The 23215-nt window shown below is 41.3% G+C and overlaps 1 protein-coding gene across 1 annotated transcript in view; it reads right to left on the bottom strand.

The window, feature by feature from the left end:
* SLC25A26 (solute carrier family 25 member 26) overlaps positions 1–23215 on the bottom strand; it is a 196080-nt gene that overhangs the window by 142159 nt on the left and 30706 nt on the right. The window contains exon 2 of the mRNA XM_072785471.1: positions 16969–17011. The gene's annotated coding sequence lies outside the window, so the exon portion shown is untranslated. The remainder of the gene's footprint in view (positions 1–16968; positions 17012–23215) is intronic.

The raw sequence follows: 23215 nt of genomic DNA on the forward strand, positions 1-23215 counted from the left end.
AAGAATGATATTTATTATTTCAAATTTCCATTCACCAACTCCGTCATCAGGTGCCTCTCCTGACTCAATCTGCCATTTTATACCTTCTACCTTCCTTATTGCAAGCCTTCCAAAGAGCTCCAAGGCGCCATGGTCTTTTTATTTATTACCTTCTGCCAAACAAACAGCAGCCGTGAATTCAAAAGGGCACAACCTTTTATTGTTTTGAGCTAGCAGCAGGCATCCTAAATGAACGCTTTGGGCTTAATGCTACAGGCCAAGCATTAATCTTTTTGATCTTCCCTAGCTGAACCTGTTTAGAGTTCAAAGACTCATGAAAAAGTGAGTTCATACCTTTGTCATTTCTCAGATGCAATGCTGCTAACACTGCAAAATGGCCACAGTTCCCCCAAATAATTTATGAGAGAACACAATACCACCTGCAGAGCAATGTGTCAGTCAGGCACAATCCTACATCCTCTATTAATTCTTACTTTTGTTCCTCTTGCAAGTTTTATTTCTCAACAGACATTTTATATTTTTCCCTTTAGCCTGAGTGATCTGTCCCCTAACTAGTGCTTCAACTTCATGGCCTGCCAGCCACCTTTCTCTGCTGGTGAAGCTTTAGCAACACTGGGGGCTTTTGGTGCCTCAGATGAGTTGATCTTAGCCATACCTTCAGTCTCAGGGCCTTTGCACACGCTTAACCCCCACACCTACATTTCTCCTTCTTACATGGCTTTCTCTGGGGACTCAGTTAATGTGGTTTCCTTAGAGATTGCCTTCTCCCTCTCATCACCCAACTCCCAGCAGTTTTCTCCCATACCATCATACTTTTTCCTCAGCACCCATTACGACTTGTAATTATGTATGTGTATACTCATTTAACATCTTTCTCCCACACTAGATTATAAGATCCATTAACACAGGGACAATGTCTATCAAGTTCCCAACTGTGTACTCAGTGCCAGACACATAGTTGAGCTCAAATGTTGGAATGAAGGGAAGATAGGAGAGAGGAATGGAGGAAGAGAATGAAGGAAACTGACACAAGGGCATCTTCAGTTCTGTAATGAAGCTTATGTGCATTAAGGAGGGGCAGAGGACATCTGACATTCCTGGAGACCAATACTAGAGGATTAGTAACACTATTGAAATCTTCGGGCTGCCCTTCCTCCAGAGAACTATTCCTCCTGTATTTCAGACAGCTGGCAGACAAAGGATGTCAATTTGGAGTATGTGTTCCTGGCAAGAGAACATATGGACCCCATGGAGTGATCTTCATCCTGATTTCCGTGATCCCCATCTCTCCCAGAGTTCACTGCCATTGCCCTGCCATGATTTCCTTTCAAGAAATGAGCTCGCTCAGAAACACAGTTGAATCCAACCAGGGCGATGGGCAATCAGTTTGGCTGTGACCTTATGGACAATAGATTGACTAGTTTGCAACAGCTGGTAACACTGTATGTTGCTTGCAGAAATGAGAAGCTCAAAGAAGAAACTACATTTTTGTTTTAGTAAATATGGGGAAAGAATGATTTAAAATAACTCTCAAAAATAAAAGAATGCCATTAACTAATCCCTCAGAAGTAAATTTTCCAGAGTGTTTCAATTATAGTCTTTTCCCTTACAATATCTAAGTTACCCTCATTAAATACTCAGAGAACTCTGTGCTTACACGAATACCCATGGTGTACCTACTTCACACTTACATAGAATGAATTTCTGGTTCATGAACACCAGGCAGAACTATTTCTCTCTTGTTAACAGGCTGTTTTAACAATGGATCAAGAGCAATAATAGATGATCAACTGTGCTGTCCTTTTCTGCCTGTTTCTCCTCATCTTCGAGGGGCACCTGGGTGGCTTAGTCAGTTAGAAATTCAACTCTTGGTTTTGGCTCCAGTCATGATCTCAGGATCATGAGATTGAGTCCTGTGTCTAGTTCTGTCCTCAATGCAGAGCCTGCTTATCCCTCTCCTCCCTTTCCCCTCTGCTCTTCTCGCCCCCTTGATCTCTCCCTCCCTCAAATAAATAAATAGATTAATTAATTAACTAGTTAATTAATTAAATAGTTTTCTAAAAGACTGCTGAAACAGACAAGAAAATTAGGACAGGACTTACAATCAAGATGTAAAATTAAGTTGAGAAATGTATTTCTAAAATCTATATCGTGTGTCTATCTTCTTTCCCAAATATTCGGCAATAAACAGTGAGATTCATTTGCAATTTGAAAAAAAAAAGCAACTTGGTTTTAACTCTGCGTTTGTTTACATGAAAGTTCACAGCATATGTCAATTGCTTTGGGTGGGAATTTGGAGATGAGGGCAATTGTTTTATATGCACAGTGTTCTTATTCATCAAAGAACCATGTAGAGTATTTCAAGTAAAATGTTAACATCAGGCCCAAGGCTGAACCCAGATGTGCCTTTAAAATGAATTCAGAGTCTGTCTTCTCCGAGTACTGTCTCATTACAAATGACAAATTAAGATACATGGGGAAGGTTGTACCTGCTTCGTGTGCAGTAAAACCTCGAACTGTTGGGACCACGCTGAGAATGAAAGAGCCTCGAACTAGACTAGGATGGTCTCGAGGATTGGTGGGAAACTGAGGCTGTAGCCCCTCTGTGCTAACGTGACACAGCCCCTCTGTTCTAATACCTCAAACTCCATGTGTGACAAGGTGACAGAAAACTTGATTGTCCCTCACAAACTCATCAAAGCACACTCCGTTCCAGATGCAAATGAATGTAGCTTTATACAGCAGTGACACCATTCACATTGTAATTTCAAGCAGGGAGAAGTAGAAGAACCTTTGTGTTTGTGCAATAAAATGCCTCCTTCATCCCTCAAATTCTCTTCAAGCTCTTAATAAAAAACCTGCAAATACCTCCAGTCTGATTTTGGACATAAAGCCTTGAGATAATCTAGCTTTAGAAAAATTATGAGTACATCTGCTTCCTAACCAGAGAAAGATATGAGACTCTGGGGACAGGGAATTATAAATCCATTTCTTTGTTCTTTAAAATTATTCCTTTATCTCTGAACTTCAACAATGCGCTCTCTCTCGCTCTCTCTCTCTTTCTCTTTCTCTCTCCCTCTCTCTAATTCAGGAAAAATACATGTGCAAAGAGTGTGAAATTAACACAGTGCATGCACAATCTCAGTAAATAAACATGAAAATCTTTTTGTTGCACATCACTAGCTTCATTCAATTAGCAAAATGTTAAAATACTGTTGCACTGCACAACCTAACCTTTTAATTTGTGGGAAAACTAAAACAAACAAACAAAAACTAGCAAATAAGAGAAGCTTGAAATTATTCCTTTTCCACCAAGGTACCTAGCCAGATATAGAAGCTGCAGAATCTGTTTTCTAGAATTCTCATTTCCATCTCAAACCCTTTTAGTCTTTCCTGGTCAATACTCTTTCCTACCTTCTAGTACCATAGTCTTCCTCTTCGCAGTCAACTGTCTAAGATGTTAGATGGAAAATAAAGTGTTAGCTGACAGCTACGAGTGGCTTAATACATTCATGGTAAACATATTACAAAAACCCTTACTTTGCATTACTGTGCACACAGGAGACATCACTAATCTTTTGCTGAAAGACTACCACACTCCTTAACTCCTTAACTGCTGCCAGCAGCCAACAAGAGCCAGAGTTGGTAAAAGAAAGTCATTTCTTCAAGTAATCTCTACTGAACTCCTATGGTGTTCCAGTCATTAGTTTGATGTGGAATATTGTGATTAAAAACAATGTCCTTGGGCAGCCCAGGTGGCTCAGCGGTTGAGCGGCTTTCTCTGGCTCAGGGCCTGATCCCGGGTTCCCCACATCGGGCTCCCTGCATGGGGCCTGCTTCTCCCTCTGCCTGTGTCTCTGCCCCTCTCTCTCTCTCTCTCTCTGTCTCTCATGAATAAATAAATAGATAATATTTTTTTTTAAATAAATAAATAAAAATAAAAACAATGTCCTTGATGGCATGATAGACTGGTGAATGAGACAGACAAAATCCTGTCATGACCTATCGACATTTTAATAGGTGCTTTTAAAAACAGAAAACTCTAAAAATCCAAAAGGATGAACCTCCAGGTGTAAACAGTATGGGTATTTTTGGCCACAAACTCCATCCAATAACTCTTCTTGATGTTTTCTTTCTTTCTTTCTTTCTTTCTTTCTTTCTTTCTTTCTTTCTTTCTTTCTTTCTTTCTTTTTTAAGATTTGTTTATTTATTTATTTATGATAGACACACACACACAGAGAGAGAGAGAGAGGCAGAGACACAGGAGGAGGAAGAAGCAGGCTCCATGCAGGGAGCCCTACACGGGACCCGATCCCCGGGACTCCAGGATCGCGCCCTGGGCCAAAGGCAGGCACCAAACCGTTGAGCCACCCAGGGATCCCTCTTCTTGATATTTTCATGTAATCTTCATGCTGTAAGGCCAGGAATTCTAGCACCACATCATTAGGTGAATTGTCTCATTTTTTATACAAATTCAGATAAACGGGAACAAAAGAAATAAACTAGGTACAGTATTCATTTCCCTCTTCTTTCCAACATGCTGCATGACTGCTATGTGCCAGGTTCTAAATTAGATATGGGATACACACATGATTGGGTTTCATTCCCTGCCACCATAATGCTCCAGTATAATGAGGGATATAGAATCATAAACAGGTGAACTCAGAGTAATATTATGGACTACCAGAGCCTGAGCTCACTATGGCAGGTGACCAAGACAACCTTCGAGTGTAATTGATCCACTGTGGCACTGCTGTGCCAAATGCTCTCAAAGTAGTGAACTGTATGTATGAATGTTACAAGTAACTGCCATCTTTAAAGTAATCAACTTTTTCTTTCTTTTCTTTAGACACAAGAGACACCCAGAAGATAGAAAGTAAAAACCTGTCCTGGTCCCTGAGTTCAAACTAAATTACAAAGCTATAGTAATAAAAAACAGTGGGAGACTGTCGCAAAAACCATCACGTAGATCAATGGAACAAAATAGAAAGCCCAGAAATAAACCTATGCTTACATGGTCAATGAACTTACAGCAAAGGAGGTAACAATAAACAGTGAGGAAAGAAAGACAATCTCTTCAACAAATGGTGTTGGGGAAACTGGACAGCCAAATGCAAAAGAATGAATCTAGACTCCTACCTTACACAATACCCAAAAATTAACTCAAAATGGATTAAAGATTTAGACGTAAGATCTGAAACCATGAAACGCCTAGAATTAAAAATGGACAATAAGCTATTTGACATAGGTCTTGGCAATGATTTTTTTAAATCTGACACCAAAAACAAAAATGAATAAGTAGAACTACCTCAAACTAAAAGTCTTCACAGCAAAGAAAACCATCAACAAAATGGAAAGGTAACCTACTGAATGGGAGAAGATATTTTCAAATCAAATACTGGATAAGGGACCCTCTTACACTGTCAGTGGGAAAGCAGATTGGTGCAGCCACTCTGAAAAACAGTGTGAAAGTTGCTCAAAAAGTTAAAAGTAGAACTACCCCACGACCCAGCAATTGCACTACTAGGTATTTATCTCGACAACACTTATTTTTAGTCTTTTTGATACCAGCCATTCTGACAGCTGGAGGATGACACCTCACTGTGGGTTTTTGTTTTTAAAGATTTTATTTATTTATTTGAGAGAGAAATAGGCAAAGGGAGAGGGAAAAAGAGTCTTAAGCAGACTCTGTGCTAAGCACAGAGCCTGAGGCAGGGTTCTGAGGACACTGAGATTGGGACCTGAGTGGAAACCAGAGTCAGATGCTTAACCAGATGCACCCCCAGGTGCTCCGCCTCCTTGTGGTTTTGGTATCCATTTCCCTGGAGATTAGTGATATATAGCCAAGATCTTGAAACAACATAAATATCCATTGATGAATGAATGGATAAAGAAATTGTGGTGTGATATATTCTATGGAATGTTATTCAGCCATAAAAAACAATAAAAAAAGAAATCTTACCTTTTGTGACAACAAGGATGGGCCTTGAGAGCATTATGCTAAGTGAATTGAGTCAAAGGTAAATACCACATGATCTTTCTTATACATGGAATCTTAATATAAATAAGTAAACATTGGGGCACCTGGGTGGCTCAGTTTGCTAAGCGTCTGCCTTCAGTTCAGGTCATGATCCTAGCTAGGGTCCTGGGATTGAGTCCTGCTCAGTGGGGAGCCTGCTTCTCCCTCTGCTTCTGCCCCTCACCCAGCTTGTGCTCTCTCTCTCTCTCTCTCTCTCTCTCTCTTACTCTTGCTCACTCTCTTTCTCTCAAATAATAAATAAATAAAATCTTCCAAAAATTATATATATTTATATGCAAACTCATAGATGCAGAGAATATGTCAGTCATTGCCAGAGGTAGGGGTTGGGGAGATGAGAGAAATAGATGGATTGTGTTTGGATTTTTTAATTTAAATATATCAAATTTTAAAAATAAATAAATAAATAAATAAATAAATAAATAAATAAATAAATAAATAAATAAATAAATTTTTAAAACTATCCTGGGAACATTTTATGAGCACTTATCTCCTACTACTTTACAATTTGAAAAAAAAAAGCAAAACCAATTATATGTATTAGAATTCAAAGCCATTTTCATATTTTATTAATCTACTGACATTTTAAGAAATAAAGGGAAATTAAGATTCTATTTAGACAGCAGTCTTTGCATTTTTTCTTTTAGAAAGATTCATACATTTAAAGGTTATTAATTAAACATTAAATATGATTAAATTAATTATTTATTAATTAAGCTTTTTTAAAAAAGATTTTATTTATTCATGAGAGACACAGAGAGAGAGAGAGAGAGAGGCAGAGGGAGAAGCAGGTTCCATGCAGGGAGCCCAACGTCGCACTTGATCCTGGGTCTCCAGGATCACACCCTGGACTGAAGGGGGCGCTAAACTGCTGAGCCACCCGGGCTGCCCTATTAATTAAGCTTTTAAAGTTAGTTAAGAATCCAGAAATCACAATTTAATTAACATCAAATTTTTATGAATTGTATTGTAAAACTTTTATAGAATTAAGCCATTTAAGGAGACATCTACTATTATGTTACTAGTTAAATACAGTTTAATATATACACTCTTTAACTGTAAATTTAACTTTGGTCTTGAACAAAGACCAAACTTTTGCTTGAACAAGCAAAATATTGTGCATTCTTTAATGGTAAACTGTTAGAAACTGAATGATGTAGAAGTGTCGGGATTACCACTCAAATACTCAACACTAAAATTACTTAAATGAAAAAGCCAGCTGGGGTGCCTGTGTAGCTCAGTCAGTTAAGTGACTGACTTGATTTTGGCTCAGGTCAGGATCTCAGGGTTCTGAAGTGAGCCCCAGGTGGGCTTCTGCACTTGGCCTGGAGTCTGCTTGGAGTTTTTTCTCGCCCTCTCTTTCTCTGGCCCTCCCCACTCTCTTTCTCAAGAAATAAATAAATAAATAAGCCAGCTAATTTAGCAAAATTCTGTCCTCTATATCTTTTCTCTTCTCAAAATAAGATAACTTAATGGTTTTTCTGAAGCCTGATGATATAAACGATTACATGAGGTGAAATTAGAACTTTGGGAGGAAGGGCTGTGGAAATCCTAACTGGTGAAGACTGAGGTGATTCTCAGGGTGTAGCAAGCTTGGGACACTCAAATACCTTTTATTGAAGTCAACTTGGCCAATACTTTTTTTCTTCCTTTCTTTTTAAAGATTTTATTTTTGGGATCCCTGGGTGGTGCAGCGGTTTAGCGTCTGCCTTTGGCCCAGGGCGCGATCCTGGAGACCTGGGATCAAATCCCAGGTCGGGCTCCCGGTGCATGGAGCCTGCTTCTCCCTCTGCCTGTGTCTCTGCCTCTGTGTGTGTGTGTGTGTGTGTGTGTGTGTGTGTGACTATCATAAATATATTTTTAAAAATTAAAAAAAAATAAAGATTTTATTTTTAAGTAATTTTACACACAACGGATGACTTGAACTTACAGCCCTGAGGTCAAGAGTCACCTGCTCTTCTGACTGAGCCAGTCAGGTGTCCCTTTTTCTTTCTTAAACAAGCTTTTATAGGAAGCTCATAGCTTTACAGCAGCTGCTGTTTGCTTCTGCTTTTACTCTCCTGGATAGTTAAGGTGTAGATGATGTTCAAGGTCAATTTCAGCATCCGGATAAGGGTCAGGATTAGAATCAAAGTGAGAGTGAGGATCAGGGTGAGAATAAGAGTTCAGGGCAGGTAGCAGTGAGAGTTAGAGTCAGGTGAAAGTCATGGTCACATTCAGAGCCCCTGTGAAAAGTTCATGTGAGATTTAGTTCATGGTCGGTAATGTGTGATTTAGTTCAAGGCAAAAGTATGATGAGAGCCAGGTTCAGGATGAGAATAGGCTCAAAGCCAGAGTGAGCATCATGGTTAAAGTTAGGGTATTGGCCAGGTTCAGGGTGACGGTCGGGGGTAAAATCAAGTTCATTGTCAAGTATAGGGTATGGTAGGAGAGGTAGGGGATTCAGAGGCAGTGTCAGGGTTACAAATGGGCCACACTCAAATCTGAAGGTAAGGGTCATATGAAGAATAAGGATGAATATAAAGATCAGGATTGGGGGGGGGGGTCACCTGGGTGGCTCATTCAGTTGAGCATCTGACCCTTGATTTCACTCAGGTCATGATCTCAGGGTCGTGAGATGGAGCCCTTTGTCTAGCTCTGCACTCGGCATGGAGTCTGCTTGTCCCTTTCCCTCTATTTCTCCCCTCAGCTCTTGTTCTCTCTCTCTTTCTCTCTCTCTCAAATAGAGAAATAAAAATCTTAAAAAAAAAAAAAGATCAGAGTAAGGTCAGGTGCAGGGTCTAATTTAGGGCCACAGTCAAGGTGAAGGTCAGAGTCATGGGGATCACTTTGACAATCAGCTCCAGGGTCAGGGTCAAGATTAGAATAATGATCACGTTCAGGTAGGGGAAAGGTTATGCCACAGTCAGGGAGAGGGTCAGGATCCAAATGAGTGTAAGGGTCAGAGTGAGGGAAGAATCAAGGTAAGGACCACTGTGAAAGTAAATGTTAAGTATTAATGTCAGATTCAGGATCAAAGTCAGGTTCATAGTAAAGATGAGGGTTAGGACAGATTAAAGATCAGGGTGAACATCAGAGTCAGAATCAGAATACAGGTCAGGGTCAAGTGAAATATCAGGGACACTTAGAAGGTGAGGGTCTGGTCAGAATAAAGTTGAGCAAGGCTTCTGGGTGGCAACAGTCAGTAAAGCATCCGACTCTTGGTTTCAGCTTGGGCTGTGATCTCACGGTCATAAGATCAAACCCCATGTCCAGGGAGGCTGTTTCTGATTCTCTCTCCCTCCCCTGCTCCTCTCGTCTCCCTCTCAAATAAATAAATAAATAAATAAATAAATAAATAAATAAATAAATATTTTTTAAAAAGATATTAAGGGATGCCTGGGTGGCTCAGCAGTTGAGCTTCTTCTGCCTTTGGCCCAGGGTTTGATCCTGGAGACTCGGGATCAGCCCAAGCTGCATGGAGCCTGCTTCTCCCTCTGCCTGTGTCTCTGCCTCTCTCTCTCTCTCTCTGTGTCTCTCATGAATGAATAATTTTTTTTTTTAAAGCTGCAGCCTGAAGGTCAGGCTTCTTTTTTTTTTTTTTAAAGATTTTATTTATTTATTCATAGAGACAGAGAGAGAGAGAGAGGCAGAGACACAGGCAGAGGGAAAAGCAGGCATCATACAGAGAGCCTGATGTGGGACTCAATCCAGGGTCTCCAGGATCAAGCCCTGGGCTGCAGGCGGTGCTAAACCGCTGCACCACCAGGGCTGCCCGAATGAATAAATTTTAAAAAAAGATATTAAGAATGAGGGTCAGTATCAGGATCATAGTAAGGAATAGGGTCAGGTAAGAGCATTAGTGTCTGGTGAGTTTTGGGGCCAAGGGCAGGGTCAGGATGAGAATGAGGGTAAAGTTCTAGGTCAGGGTCAAGGTCATAGTAATAATGAGGGTCAGTGAAAGTCAGGTACACATCAGAGTCAGATTCAAGGTGAAGCTCAGTGTCAAGGTGAATGTGAAGGCAGATGTCAGGAATATAGTGAGGAATAGGTTAGAGTCTACATGAGCATGAGGGTGAGTGTCAGGGTTTAGCCATGGTGAAGTTTAAATTTAGGTTCAGATTCAGAGTCAGGCTCAGCTTCAGTATGAGGGCAAAAATCTAGCTGAGGATCAAAGGAAAAGTCAGGGTCTATGTGAGTATCAGTAGCAGGCTCACATCAAGGTTAGGATCAGGGCAAACTTCAATGTCAGAATCAGGAAGGATCTTGGTTAGGGTCAGAATGAGCCTCTGTGACCAACAATGTCAGGTAAGCCTTAGAGTCAAAGTCCACTTAAGAATAAGGGTAAAGGTTAGAATCAATATTGAGACGAACACCAGAGTCAGAGTCAGGCCCACATGACAATGAGATTCAGACCACAGTGAAGGTCAGAGTCAAGAGCAGGGTAAAGACAACGGTCTGGATGACGGTAAGGATGAGAGTCATGGTGAGTGTAAGGGCCAATATCAGGTTCATGGTGACAGATAAGGGAGGTATAGATAGAGTTGAATCTCAAGGTCAAGTGTCCCGTGCATATTTTGAGGTGGAGGGTGGTTCTAGGTCAGTGTGGGTAAAAATCAAGGTTGTAAAAAAAAAAAATCAACGTTATAAACATGGTGAGGGTAAAGATGGGGGTGAAGTTCAGGAGAAGGTTAAGGTCAGATTCAGCTTGTGTGTCACAGTAAGTGTGACGGACCATTTGAATAGGAGAGAAATGATGGTCAGTACCAGAGTAAGAATGAGTGTACATTTTAGGGAAAGGGTCTGGTTGATGGTCAGGTTGCATAACAAAGAAAGAGTATGGTCATGCTGAAGGTAAGGGGGATGGTTGGAGTCAGGTAATTTTCAGGGTCAAGTTCAGGATTAGGATCAATATAAGGGTAGTATACACGGTAAAACACATTCAGAGTAGAGTGGCTTTTGGGCACAGCCAGGTTCAAGGTAAGGATAAAAATCAGGGTTAGTGTAAAGGTCTGGTTCAAGGTGAAAGTCAGGGTGATTATAAGGTTTGAAAAGAAGATCAGGGTCACATTCAAATGAGGGTCAGTGTGAAAGTCAGATCAGGTTAAGGGAAAGGGCAAGGATCCTGGTGTGGGTCAGCATTCTTTGAGGGTAAAGATTAGGTGAAAGCTCAGATGAAGCTCTGTGCAGGGTAGGTTTCAGGACAGGGCCAAAGGGAAAGAAGTGTAAAGGTTAAGAACACCTCAAAGCCAAATTTAGGATTGTCAACCAGGGATTAAATCTGGTTGAAGGTCAATTTCAGGGTAACTTCTCATGGGTGAGAAGGTCAGAGAGTGTTAGGGTGACAGAATCAGTTTGAAGAGTGGGGACTTTTAAAGGGTGACTAGGTCAGGGACAAGGTAGAGTCAATTCTGGCTGTATCAATTCTGATGCAGGCTCAGGATCAGAATGATAGTTGGCGTCACAGTCAATTTGAGAGTAGGGTCAGGTTCAGCATCAGGTTCAAGATCAGAGTCTGCACAAGAGTCTACATGAATGCCAGGGTCAGGATAAAGGTCATAGTTAAGAACACTATGAGGGTCAGGTTTAGGACCTAGTGAGATTCAGGGTCTATATCATAGCTAGGGTGAAGGTCAGAGTGAGGACAGGTTCAGCGTAAGGATAAGTTGAATATCAAGGTCAGTGTCAAGGTGAAAGTTAGGTCAGGTGAAGTTCTAGGTCAATTTCATGAACAAGGTCAGTGTAAGAATCACAGTGAAGATAAGTGTGAGCATTAGGGACAGAGTGTCAGGATCAGAGTCAGGGTCAAGGTAGAGGTAGGGTAACATTCAGACTTGGTACAGTGACTGTGAAGATCAGGGTCTAACTCGGGCTTAGTGTCAGGGTCAGTTGAATGTTGGAGTCAGGTTTATAGTTAATGTGAATGCATATGTCAGTTTGGGATCAGGGAAAGGGGCAGGGTCATAGTAAGAGTCAACGTAATGGTCACCACAGAATGAAGGTGAAGATTAGCGAGAGGATGACATATAGTAGTAAGTCAGAAAAAGTATGAGAATGAGGGTCAGATTCAACGTCAGGGTCAGCATAAATGTCAGAGTGTTGGTGAGGGTAAGAGAGTCTAGTGAAGGTCAGAGTCAGGTTAAGGGTCACGTTGAGATTAAATATTAGAAGTGGGGTAAGGATCAAGCTCCATGCGCAGTGGAGAGTCTGCTTCTCCTTCTCTCTCTCCTCCCCTTTCTCCTGTTTGTTTTCTCTCTGTCTCAAATAAATAAAATCTTTAAAAGAAAAAAATATAAGTCTAGGGACACCTTGGTGGCTCAGTTGGTTAAGTGTCTACCTTTGGGGTCCTAAGCCCCACATCAGGCTCCCTGCTCAGCAGGAGTCTGCCTCTCCCTCTCTCTCTGCTCCTCCCCCAACACTCTTTCTCTCTCTCAAATAAATAAATAAAATATATTTTTTTTAAAAAAAGGTGAGTCTAAAATTCATGGTCAAGATCATGGTGAAGGGAGGGATGCCTGGGTTGCTCAGTGGTTAAGCGTCTGCCTTTGGCCCACGGTGTGATCCTGGAGTCTCAGGATCAAGTTCCACATCAAGCTCCCTGCCTGGAGCCTGCTTCTCTCTCTGCCTGTGTCTCTGCCATTCTCTCTCTCTCTCTCTCTCTCTCTCTCTCTCTGTGTCTCTCATGGGTAAATAAAATCTTTAAAAAAAAAAAAAAGATCATGGTGAGGGGCCATGTGAATCTGCAGTGCCCCAATAAGGATGAGAATCACAATTAGGTAAGAGTCATATTCATAGACATGGTAAGATTCAAACTCGAAGTTGGCATACAGAGTATCAGGTTGAGTTTAAGGATCAACTTGAACCCTGACCATGCCCAGAACCTGACTTTGGTTAGCACCCTATCTTGAAAATATCCTGCTGTTGACCCTGATCCTAAACTAAACTCTGAACCTTACTCAACCCTAACCTTCATGTTGACTTTCACCATGACACTGGCCCTGATCTTGACCTTCAACTAGATACTGACTCTGACTATCAAGCTAACACCGTCCCTGAAATATATACACTCACCCCTATCTTGACACTGACAATCACCTTTTACCCTACCCCTATCTGTGTCCATTTCCAGACCTTGACCCTTATTCTGAACTTCAGCATCAGTCTAACTCTGATCTCCCTGAATTTCTTTTCTTTTCTTTTTTTTTTATTTATGATAGTCACACACAGAGAGAGAGAGAGGCAGAGGGAGAAGCAGGCTCCATGCACCGGGAGCCCGACATGGGATTCGATCCTGGGTCTCCAGGATCGTGCCGTGGGCCAAAGGGCAGGCGCTAAACCGCTGTGCCACCCAGGGATCCCTGATCTCCCTGAATTTCACTCTCAAACTTACCATTCCTATAAGCTTAACTCTTACTCTCACACAAACACTAATGTAGAACCTCCCCCTCATCCTGTACTTGACCCTGATCTTAATCTTCAACCTCACACTGACCTTATCTCTGACCATGAAACTGACACTGACACTCACCCTGACTCTGGCCTATACTTTCCCTAACTCAGAGTCTTACCTTCACCCTACATCTGACTTTGACTCTCACCAAAGTCTGAAACCTACTCTCACATTGACCTTGACTCTCTTGCTCATTCTGATGATGACACCAACCCATTCTTATCCTTAACCTGAAGCTAACCCTAACTCTGATCCTCCGATACAGCAGCTGACCCTCCACCTGATATTGATCTGACCTTGAAGCTAACCCTGAGACGTATCCTAACCCTGACCCTTTATAATGACCCTTACACTCATAAGGACCCTGACTCTTATTATAACATTCAATTTGATGACGACCATTATACTAAGCCTGAGCCTGAACTTCACCATGGTCTAACCCTAACATCCTTATCTTCATCCTGACCTTAACCTTACTGTGTATGTGATGCCTACCCTTACACTGATCTTTACTCTGAATCTGACTCTGATCCTCACTGTGTACCTGACCTTCCCAGTGATCCTCACAATTCCCCCAATTACCTCACATGACCTTGACCCTAACCTAGAGCTTTACTATCATTCATCCTGACGTTGTACTTGGCCTTAAAACTCATCTGACCCTCACGCTCACCCTGATCCTATTCCTTACCATTTTCCTGACACCGACCACCACATGCACCCTCAACTTCAGTCTTACCCTTCATATGTCCCTGACTCTGCATTTGATCCTGACCTTCAATTGCAGCTTAATCTTTTGTTTATCCTACTTCTTTCTCTTGACCCTCACTTTTTGTCCAGTTGCTAATCCTGAAGCTGAAACTGGTCCTTATCCTTATCCTGACACTGACACTCTTGCTTTTACAATGGCACATTGTGACACTGACTCTTACCTTGGCTCCGCCTTCACTCTGACCCTCACACTCATGTTGACTCTAAGCTTCTCCCTGACTATGATTCTTACTTTAACTATCATCTGAACTTAATCATCACCCTCACCCTGAGCTGACTTGACACTGACTCTCAACATGACCCTTATCATGATCTGACCTTCACCCTAACCTTGATGCTGCATCACACTCTCACCCTGACCATCACTTTTACCTTCTCCAGGACCCTCATGCTTAATCTGACTCTGACCGTGACATTGCCCTGACACTGTCTCTGACCTCTTGACCCTTTGTACCTTACTTGACTGACACTCAACCTGACCCTGACCCTTACCAATACCCAAATCTTGACGACAATGCCGACCCTCACCCTGAACCTGACCTTAACCAAACGTTGACTCTGATCATGACTCTCTGCCCCTGACTCTGATTATACCTTGACTCTTATCTCACACTCATATTGAATGACCTTGACCCTCACCTTGACTCTCTCCCAAACATTGACTCCACATTTCACCTTGTCCTTGATCTTAAAGAACCTTGTTCCTAAAAACTGACACTAATCCTCACCCATAATTTGATCCTTATTTGGTCCTCACTCGGACCCTGACTCTTAACAGTGACACTAAAAGTAACCTTGATTCTTCCGGTGCCTGGGTGGCTCAGTCATTTAAGCATCCAACTCTCGGTTTTGGCTCAGGTCATGATCTGAGGGTCGTGAGATCAAGCCCCATGTCAGCCTCTACACTGGGTGTGGAGCCTGCTTATGATTCTCTCTCTCTCTAATAAATAAATAAGAGTAATCTTGATTCTTAACCTGACCTTGGGTATCACCTGGCTACCCATAATAAGTAGTCTACTCACCCTTATCCTGACTCTGACTTTACCTTCACTCTGACACTAACCCTGACACTGTACCTGACTCTCCCTTGATCTCACTCTGACAATAAACCCTTCACTGACTTTGATCCTCATTTTGACCCTGACATACACTTTGACCTTGATCCTGACACTGATCCTGACCCTTACTGTGACCATGATGCTCACATTGAGCATGACACTTATCCTTAATGATCATCCTCCCCTCGTCCATTACCTTCTCTCTGACATAAAACTTGGCCATTACCCTCATTGATATTCTGACCCTGACCTGAATCCTACTTTCATCCTGAACTTAACATTTCCTATTGTCATGAAATACTGGATCAATACCCTAATCCTGACCAGATTACCTGGTCACTGGTAATCCTGATTTCTGTTATGGTCACCCTGGCACTGACCCTGATTTCTGTTATGACCTCTGGCTCTGATGTGAACCTCATCATCATCATCATGAGTCTGAATATGAAATCTCATACACTTACATTCTAGTTTCTAGAATGTATTTTTGAAAACTGTGTATACTTCTGAACTTACACTTGAACCGCATGTTTTCAAATATATTGCTTTGATTTGTGTTAATATGATCCACCTCAAAATGAGAAAGAACGGTTGAGATGAATATGTGGTTCTCATTGATTTACCTCAGGTGGTGCATGGGTTCAACATTAACTGTTAATTGTAACCATCATTTAAAATTCTCTTTATAGGGGTGCCTGGGTGGCTCAGTCAGTTGAGTGTCCAACTCTTTACTTCAGCTCAGGTTGTGGTCTTGGGGTCATCATCTCGAGGTCAGGGGATGGAGTCCTGAGTCCATCAGTCAGGCTCCATGCTCAGCAGGGAGTCTACTTGAGATTCTTTCTCTCCCTCTGTCCCTTTCCCCTGCTTACTCTCTTTCTCTCTCTCTCTCAAATAAGTAAATCTAACAAAAAATTCTCTTTAGAGGCAGATGTTTGGTTTTGAGCTTGGTTTCTTCTTCACTGCTTGTCTGGTACACAAACATACAACTTTCAACTGTATTGGCTTAATTTGCAGTGAGAGCTTAGTGTGAGAACAATGTGTATGTATGTTCTCATTTTCACATATACAGTGTAAATTCCTCTTATCTTGTTGTAACTCATAGGAAGACAGAGAACTTGGGGTAAAGAATGTTTCTGAGCTTTTGGGGGTTTTTTTCTTCACAGAAATCTTACATAGGTCTCAGTTTAGGCAAACAAGAAATAGTATTGCAAACAATTCATATTCGTGCAAACTGGCTCAGTCTCTGATATTTCTTTCATAAGAAAGTTCTCATTGCTCCCTAAACTGAAATAAACATCAGGAAAGCAAAACACACTCATTTTAAAGGCACATTCTTACGTGCAGAAAAAAAGAGGACTATTGGGTCAGCCTGGGTGGCTCAGCGGTTTAGCCCCGCCTTCAGCCCAGGGTGTGATCTTGGAGACTTGGGATCAAGTCTTACATTGGGCTCCCTGCATGGAGCCTGCTCCTCCCTCTGCCTGTGTCTCTCTCTCTCCCTCTCTCTCTCTCTCATGAATAAATAAATAAAATCTTTTAAAAAAAGAGGACTATCTACATATTTTAATTGACCCCTTATGTCTTATATGCAAATGCCTCTGGATGATAATACATATATGTTCGTACTTACCTCCTCAAAAATTTTAATTAATATGAGCTAGTGCTCAAAATATTACCTGGATGGTCTTTAACTTTCTGGCCTCTAGGTGTCACTTATGTCTATAGAAAAAAGAAAGAAAAGAATGATTTCTTCAATTAATATAGATAATAGATATAGATAATATAGATAGTTGATTATAGTGGGTATAAAAATTACAGAGAGCTTCTACTTGATTTTTTACTGCTTAATTTTAGAAAGTTGTTGCAGTGAGTTCACATAGTAATTTAAAATGATATATATTGCTTTATTTAATATACTGATAAACTATCTTTTAAGCTTTATAGTTAAAAACTTTAAATTACCTAAGTATGTGTTTGTGTATCCACAAAGTACCCAATCACTGAATTGGCCCCACTTTCTAATAACACTCAATCTAGAGCAAACCCTCACTTCCTTAGGCCCTCCTAAAATCACCTGATTAAAGCCCAAATTCTATAATGGGTACTTTCTAATGCCATCTAACTGAGACATCCTATGGTTCCCAGTTGGTGTATTCTCTCCCAGTGCAACCAGTAACAAGCCCAATTTATTCAATCACAAGTATGTTCCCATTTGGGCTCAAAAGCAGTGACAAGTCAAATGCACACATGGACACAGACTGTGGTCAGTTTGGCCAGGGTTAGAATATCTTGGTTTTTCTGTTTGTTGGTTTTTTAAAGTCTATTTTTAAAATTTTTTAAAGACTATTTTTAAAAGATTTTATTTGCATGAGAGATAGAACAAGTGGTGGGGAGGGGCAGAGGGAAACAGAGCTGACTCCCTGCTGAGCAGGAAGCCCAATGCCAAGGCCAGGGCTGGATCTGAGGACCCTGGGGTCATGACCTGAGCTGAAGGCAAATGCTTACTTGACTGAGCCACCCAGGTGCCCCTAAAGATTTTATTTTTTTATTTGAGAGAAAGAGTGAGAAAGAGAGCACCAGCATCTGCAGGGGGAGCAGCAAAGCAAGAGGAAAAAGCAGGCTCCCTGAGAGAGCCCAACATGGAGCTCCATTCCAAGACCTGGGGATCACAGACGTGAGCCAAAGGCAGATGCCCAACCAACTGAGCCACCCAGGTGTCCCTAGAATACCTTAATTTGCATTTTCAAAACTTTAAAATAATAGGAGATAAGTGCTTATTTTTAAGAAAGCTCAATGGTGTTAAAACTTTTGTTCTCTGGGTGATTTTTTATGACTATAGAAAAAGGTGGGTGATTAATTAAAAATACTAATTAATACTAGCTATGAGGCTGGCAGAGATAGGTCTATGTATAGGATAGTGTGTTTTAAAGCCACAGTCAGGGGCAGCCTGGGTGGCTCAGCGGTTTAGTGCTGCCTTTGGCCCGTGGCCTGGTCCAGGAGACCCAGGATCAAGTCCCACTTCGGGCTCCCTGCATGGAGCCTGCTTCTCTCTGCCTCTCTCTCTCTCTCTCTCTCTCTTTCTGTGTCTCTCATGAATAAATAAATAAAATCTTTAAAAAAATAAATAAATAAAGTAAAGCCACAGTCAGAAACTAAATTATCACCTATTTAGGAATATATATGAACGAATGAATTCCCAAATTCATAAAAATAATGCATAACAATATATCATTCCCTAAAATTTGTTATATCAATAATGTGCCAAAGGAATAAATTAGGATTTTTTTTAAAAGATTTTATTTATTTATTCATGAGAGACACAGAGAGAGAGAGAGAGAGAGAGAGAGAGGCAGAGGGAGAAGCAGGCTCCATGCAGGAGCCGGATGCGGGACTCGATCTGGGGTCTCCAGGGGTCATGTCATGCCCTGGGCCAAAGGCAGATGCTCAACCACTGAGCCACCCAGACGTCCCTGATTTCGGTTTTTCTTCTTCTAATTTTTTTGGAGGTTTTTTTTTTTTCGGTTTTTCAAAGAAAAGTCCCTGAGTTATTTTACGGCCAGATCCACAGCAGTTCCTTTTGTCACCAAATCATCGGTCATTCTCAATGCTTTTTTGCACAGCCCTCAACAATTTGCGAGGCCTGACCTACTCGTGCTTGTTCTGGTCTAACACGGCCGCCGCGACGTCAGGTCTCCCTGGAAGCAGGGAGGTCAGGTCTCCCCAGCAGGTGGAGACGCCGAGCCGCTGCAGCGGTTGCAGCGCGCCCCTCGGGCCTGCCCAGCGCAAGCGCGCGCTTTTTTTTTTTTTTTTTTTTTTTAAGATTTTATTTATTTATTCATAGAGACACACAGAGAGAGAAAGAGGCAGAGACACAGGCAGAGGGAGAAGCAGGCTCCATGCAGGAGCCCGACACGGGACTCGATTCCGGGTCTCCAGGATCACGCCCTGGGCTGAAGGCGGCGCTAAACCGCTGAGCCACCGGAGCTGCCCAAGCGCGCGCTCTTGAAAGAGCAAGTCCGGGAGCCCCGCCACTGCCCTCTGTGTCCTTCCTCCTTTGGAGGAAAGAGGAGGATGCCCCCCATCTCCCCGCTAGCCCTGGCATTCGCTGGCAGGTCGGTAACGGGCAGCGGGGGGATTGCTGGGGGGCCCTGTCCGCCCCCGGCTCACAGGAGTGGGGCTCCCCGCTGCACACTTTGCCAACCGCCTGCCAGCGAGCATGTCTTGAGGAGCAGGGGGAGGGTGACTTGGGCCAAAACAATTAAATTGCAAAAGGAGGGATCCCTGGGTGGCTTAGCGGTTTAGCGCCTGCCTCCGGCCCAGGGCCTGATCCAGGAGACCCGGGATTGATCCCACATCGGGCTCCCTGCATGGAGCCTGCTTCTCCCTCTGCCTGTGTCTCTGCCTCTCTCTCTCTCTCTCTCTCTCTCTCTCTCTCTCTCTCTCTCTCTCTGTGTCTCATGAATAAATAAATAAAATCTTAAAAAAATAAATAAATAAATTGCAAAAGGATGCTGGGTGGTGGAAAACTTGCAACCCATCCCTGGGTCACGCTCTCTCTCTCTCTTCCTCCAAGGGAGGCAGGGCTGGGCCACAGGTAGGCCACCAGGTACAACCACCTGGCCCTTGGAGGAAGTTTCGCCCCTGCACAGGAAGGCGAAAACCAGTGAGCCCCAGAAAGGGTTGATCTTACAAATTGCCAAGCTGATGGGAGTTCAAGGATCTTTGAGAGCCTTGTTAATTTTACTTTAAAATCATGTTCTCGGGACACTTGCGTGGCTCAGTGCTTGAGCATCTGCCTTCAGCGCTGGGTGTGATCCTGGAGACGAGGGATCAAGTCCCACTTCCAGCTCTTTGCATGGAGCCTGCTTCTCCCTCTGCCTATGTCTCTGCCTTTCTCTGTGGGTCTCTCGTGAATGAATAAACAAATAAAATATTTTAAATAAATAAATAAATGCTCTGTTCTCTTTATATTTCTTGAGGACTTGGATATGACAAGGACAGTGAAGTTTCCACGTAAAAGTACTTAACCCAAGTACTAGTAAAATGAATGTCTCTGTCATTAGAGAGGTAAATGAAAATTTACCAGGTGGGAAAGCAAAACTAAGCCATTACCTCCTCCCCAAGTATGGGAATAGCTTTACAACAGGGTAAAATTTCACTGCACCCTGGAAGTAAACACCAATGAACAAAACATATTTCTAAATCACCATAGAAAGTGTTAGTATGAAGTCCATTTGGAGGTGTCCACAGGGCACCTGTCTGTGACCCACCCTGTCCATTTTATCAGGATTGTGTGGTTGCCATGTAAGACTTGCTTTGAAAACATCTGTGGCATCTACACCTAAAACGAGGCCACCAGTGTTAATTGAATATTATTTCTGATTTATCTTTGTTTTATGGGTAATATCATGAAGAATTTTTGCTAAACTCCATTTTTCAAATGTTTTGGTATAATCAGCCATCCTGAGGTGCAGGGAGCAACTGAAACTGAATTAGAGACTTCTTTCAGACAGTTGGTAACAGCGTCTTTGAATTTCTCCAAGAGTGTTCTTGTCTGTGTGATTATAAGGTATTTATCTAGGTTAACCTTGTTTAACATAATGGTCAGCCCAAGCATTACTGTCAAATTATAGGTCTTTGCCTTTGACCTTTTATTTTTATTATAGCTATTTTCTTAGATAATAGCAAAGCATCTAAAAGTTCTTTAATGTCCAATTTATATAGGTTTTTCAAGGTTAGAAACACCTTTGTTTCTGAATGATTCTGAATTTGTGGACTACCTCAAAAGCACATTTACTATCAGTATAAATATTTGCACTTTTATTTTTTTGTGAGCTGGCAATGGCATATGAAGTAATTTAATTTCTGGAAATTGTCTGTGTCTAAAGGGTTAATTTAACTCTGTGATAGCATTTTTAACTTTAAATAAATACAACTAGGGGCACTTTGGTGGCTCAGTCGGTTAAGCGTCTGCCTTCAGCTCAGGTCATGATCTGGAGTCCCAGGATCAAGTCCCACGTCTGGCTCCCTGCTTGGCAGGGAGCTGCTTCTCCCACTGCCCATTCCACAGTGTGCATTCTCCCTCTCTCAAATAAATAAATAAATAAAACCTAAACTAACAAACAAACAAACAAATAAATAAAAGTAGATCAAGGGTGGCCTAGAAAATTACTAAGAAAATGGTTGAAGGGTATGCAAAAAGCATGGCATTAATATTAAAAGAACAGTTAATAGCTGGTGACAAAAAAGAACTTCTGATCTAGGCATAAAATAAGTCATTTTACACAAAAGGCCCAAATTATCATTTTATTTTTTTGGCACATTACTTATGTAACAAATTGTCTGCATCAAGACCTACATAGTCGGTAGAGCATGCAACTCTTTCTTTTTTTTTTTAAGATTTTATTTATTTATTCATGAGAGACACACAAAGAGAGAGAGAGAGGAACAGACACAGGCAGAGGGAGAAGCAGGCTCCATGCAGGGAGCCCGACGTGGGACTCAATCCCGGGTCTCCAGGATCACACCCTGGGCTGAAGGCAGCACTAAACTGCTGAGCCACCTGGGCTGCCCAGAGCATTGCAACTCTTGATCTTGAAGTTGTGAGTTCAAGCCCCACACTGAGCATAGAGTTTACTTTTTTAAAAAGATATATAGAGATATAAAACATATAGATAATTTAAATGATAGCTTTAAAATATGATTGACAATATAATAAATAAAACAATATGTAATCTTAAATTTATTATGTGAATGAACTGCATAACTGTTAAAAGTAAACAGAAAGTCATATCCTGTACACACACATCTGTATATCTCTGCAGTGCTTGTACCCAGTATAATCAACTACCTATACCAAATACCTTTTTTATTATTCCTTTCTTTTTTTCCTCTAGATGTAAGAGATACCTAGAGGGCAGAAAGTTGAAAACCACCAGGTAATTTTTTTTTCTGAGCATTTACTTCACATTGATCAAAAGCTTTGAAAAAAAAAAAAAGAAACAAAAGCTTTGAGGACGCAAATACAAATTTATATGTATTGCTATCCAAAATTATTTGCATATTTTGCTAATCCACTGACATTTAAAAAACAAAGAGTCAATTAAAACTACATTTAGTAAACAGTATATTTTTATCTTCTTTTCTCTTTGTTATAACAATGTGTTTTTAAATGTTTTCTACCCTTGTGTTTATCTTGCTTTACTTGCAGAAACAATAAGGGGTTATTTTTGCAAGAATGTCTGAGACTGAGCTTGTTTATATTAGTACAGATTCTTTTCATCACTGCTCTTAGATTCTTCCTCATTTACCATACCCCATGGTAAGTATGTGCCTTGGAGATGAATGGCACACATTCATCCACGCTTGTGTTCATCTTTATTTACTCTATGAAGCACTAAGGAGTTTCTTTTAAGAGAAATGTCTGAGACTGAGCTTCTTTGCACTAGTACAGATTTTTTTCAATTCTACTTCTGTTTGCCTACATAGAGATGTATGTAAGGTATGACCAAGAAAACCTCAGATACGTTTATCTGCGTTCATCTGTGCATTCACTGCATTTTCTTCCTGTGAGTTAGAACAAGAGGAATCCAAGCTATATATGTGAAAATGAATTCAAATTTACACATTGTTCTGTATACAGTAACTTCTTATTGTGAGTTAAAGCAAATATCCTTGAAAATCATATTTGCTTGAACAGACTAGCAGTAAAGGAGAAATCAGACATTAGTTTCTACAGAATTTTTTTACTGACTGCTAGAATTAACCCATGCTTTATCTGAGGCAAATCAATGAGAACCACATGTTCTCCTCAACTGCACTTTCTTACTTTGAAGTAGACTATATTAATACCAGTCAAAGCAGCATGCTTAAAAACATGCATACAAATGTAAGCAAGTTCAGAATTATACATAGATTTTTAAA

The sequence above is a fragment of the Canis lupus genome, chromosome 19 (genome assembly GCF_048164855.1).
Source record: "Canis lupus baileyi chromosome 19, mCanLup2.hap1, whole genome shotgun sequence".
NCBI lineage: Eukaryota > Metazoa > Chordata > Mammalia > Carnivora > Canidae > Canis > Canis lupus.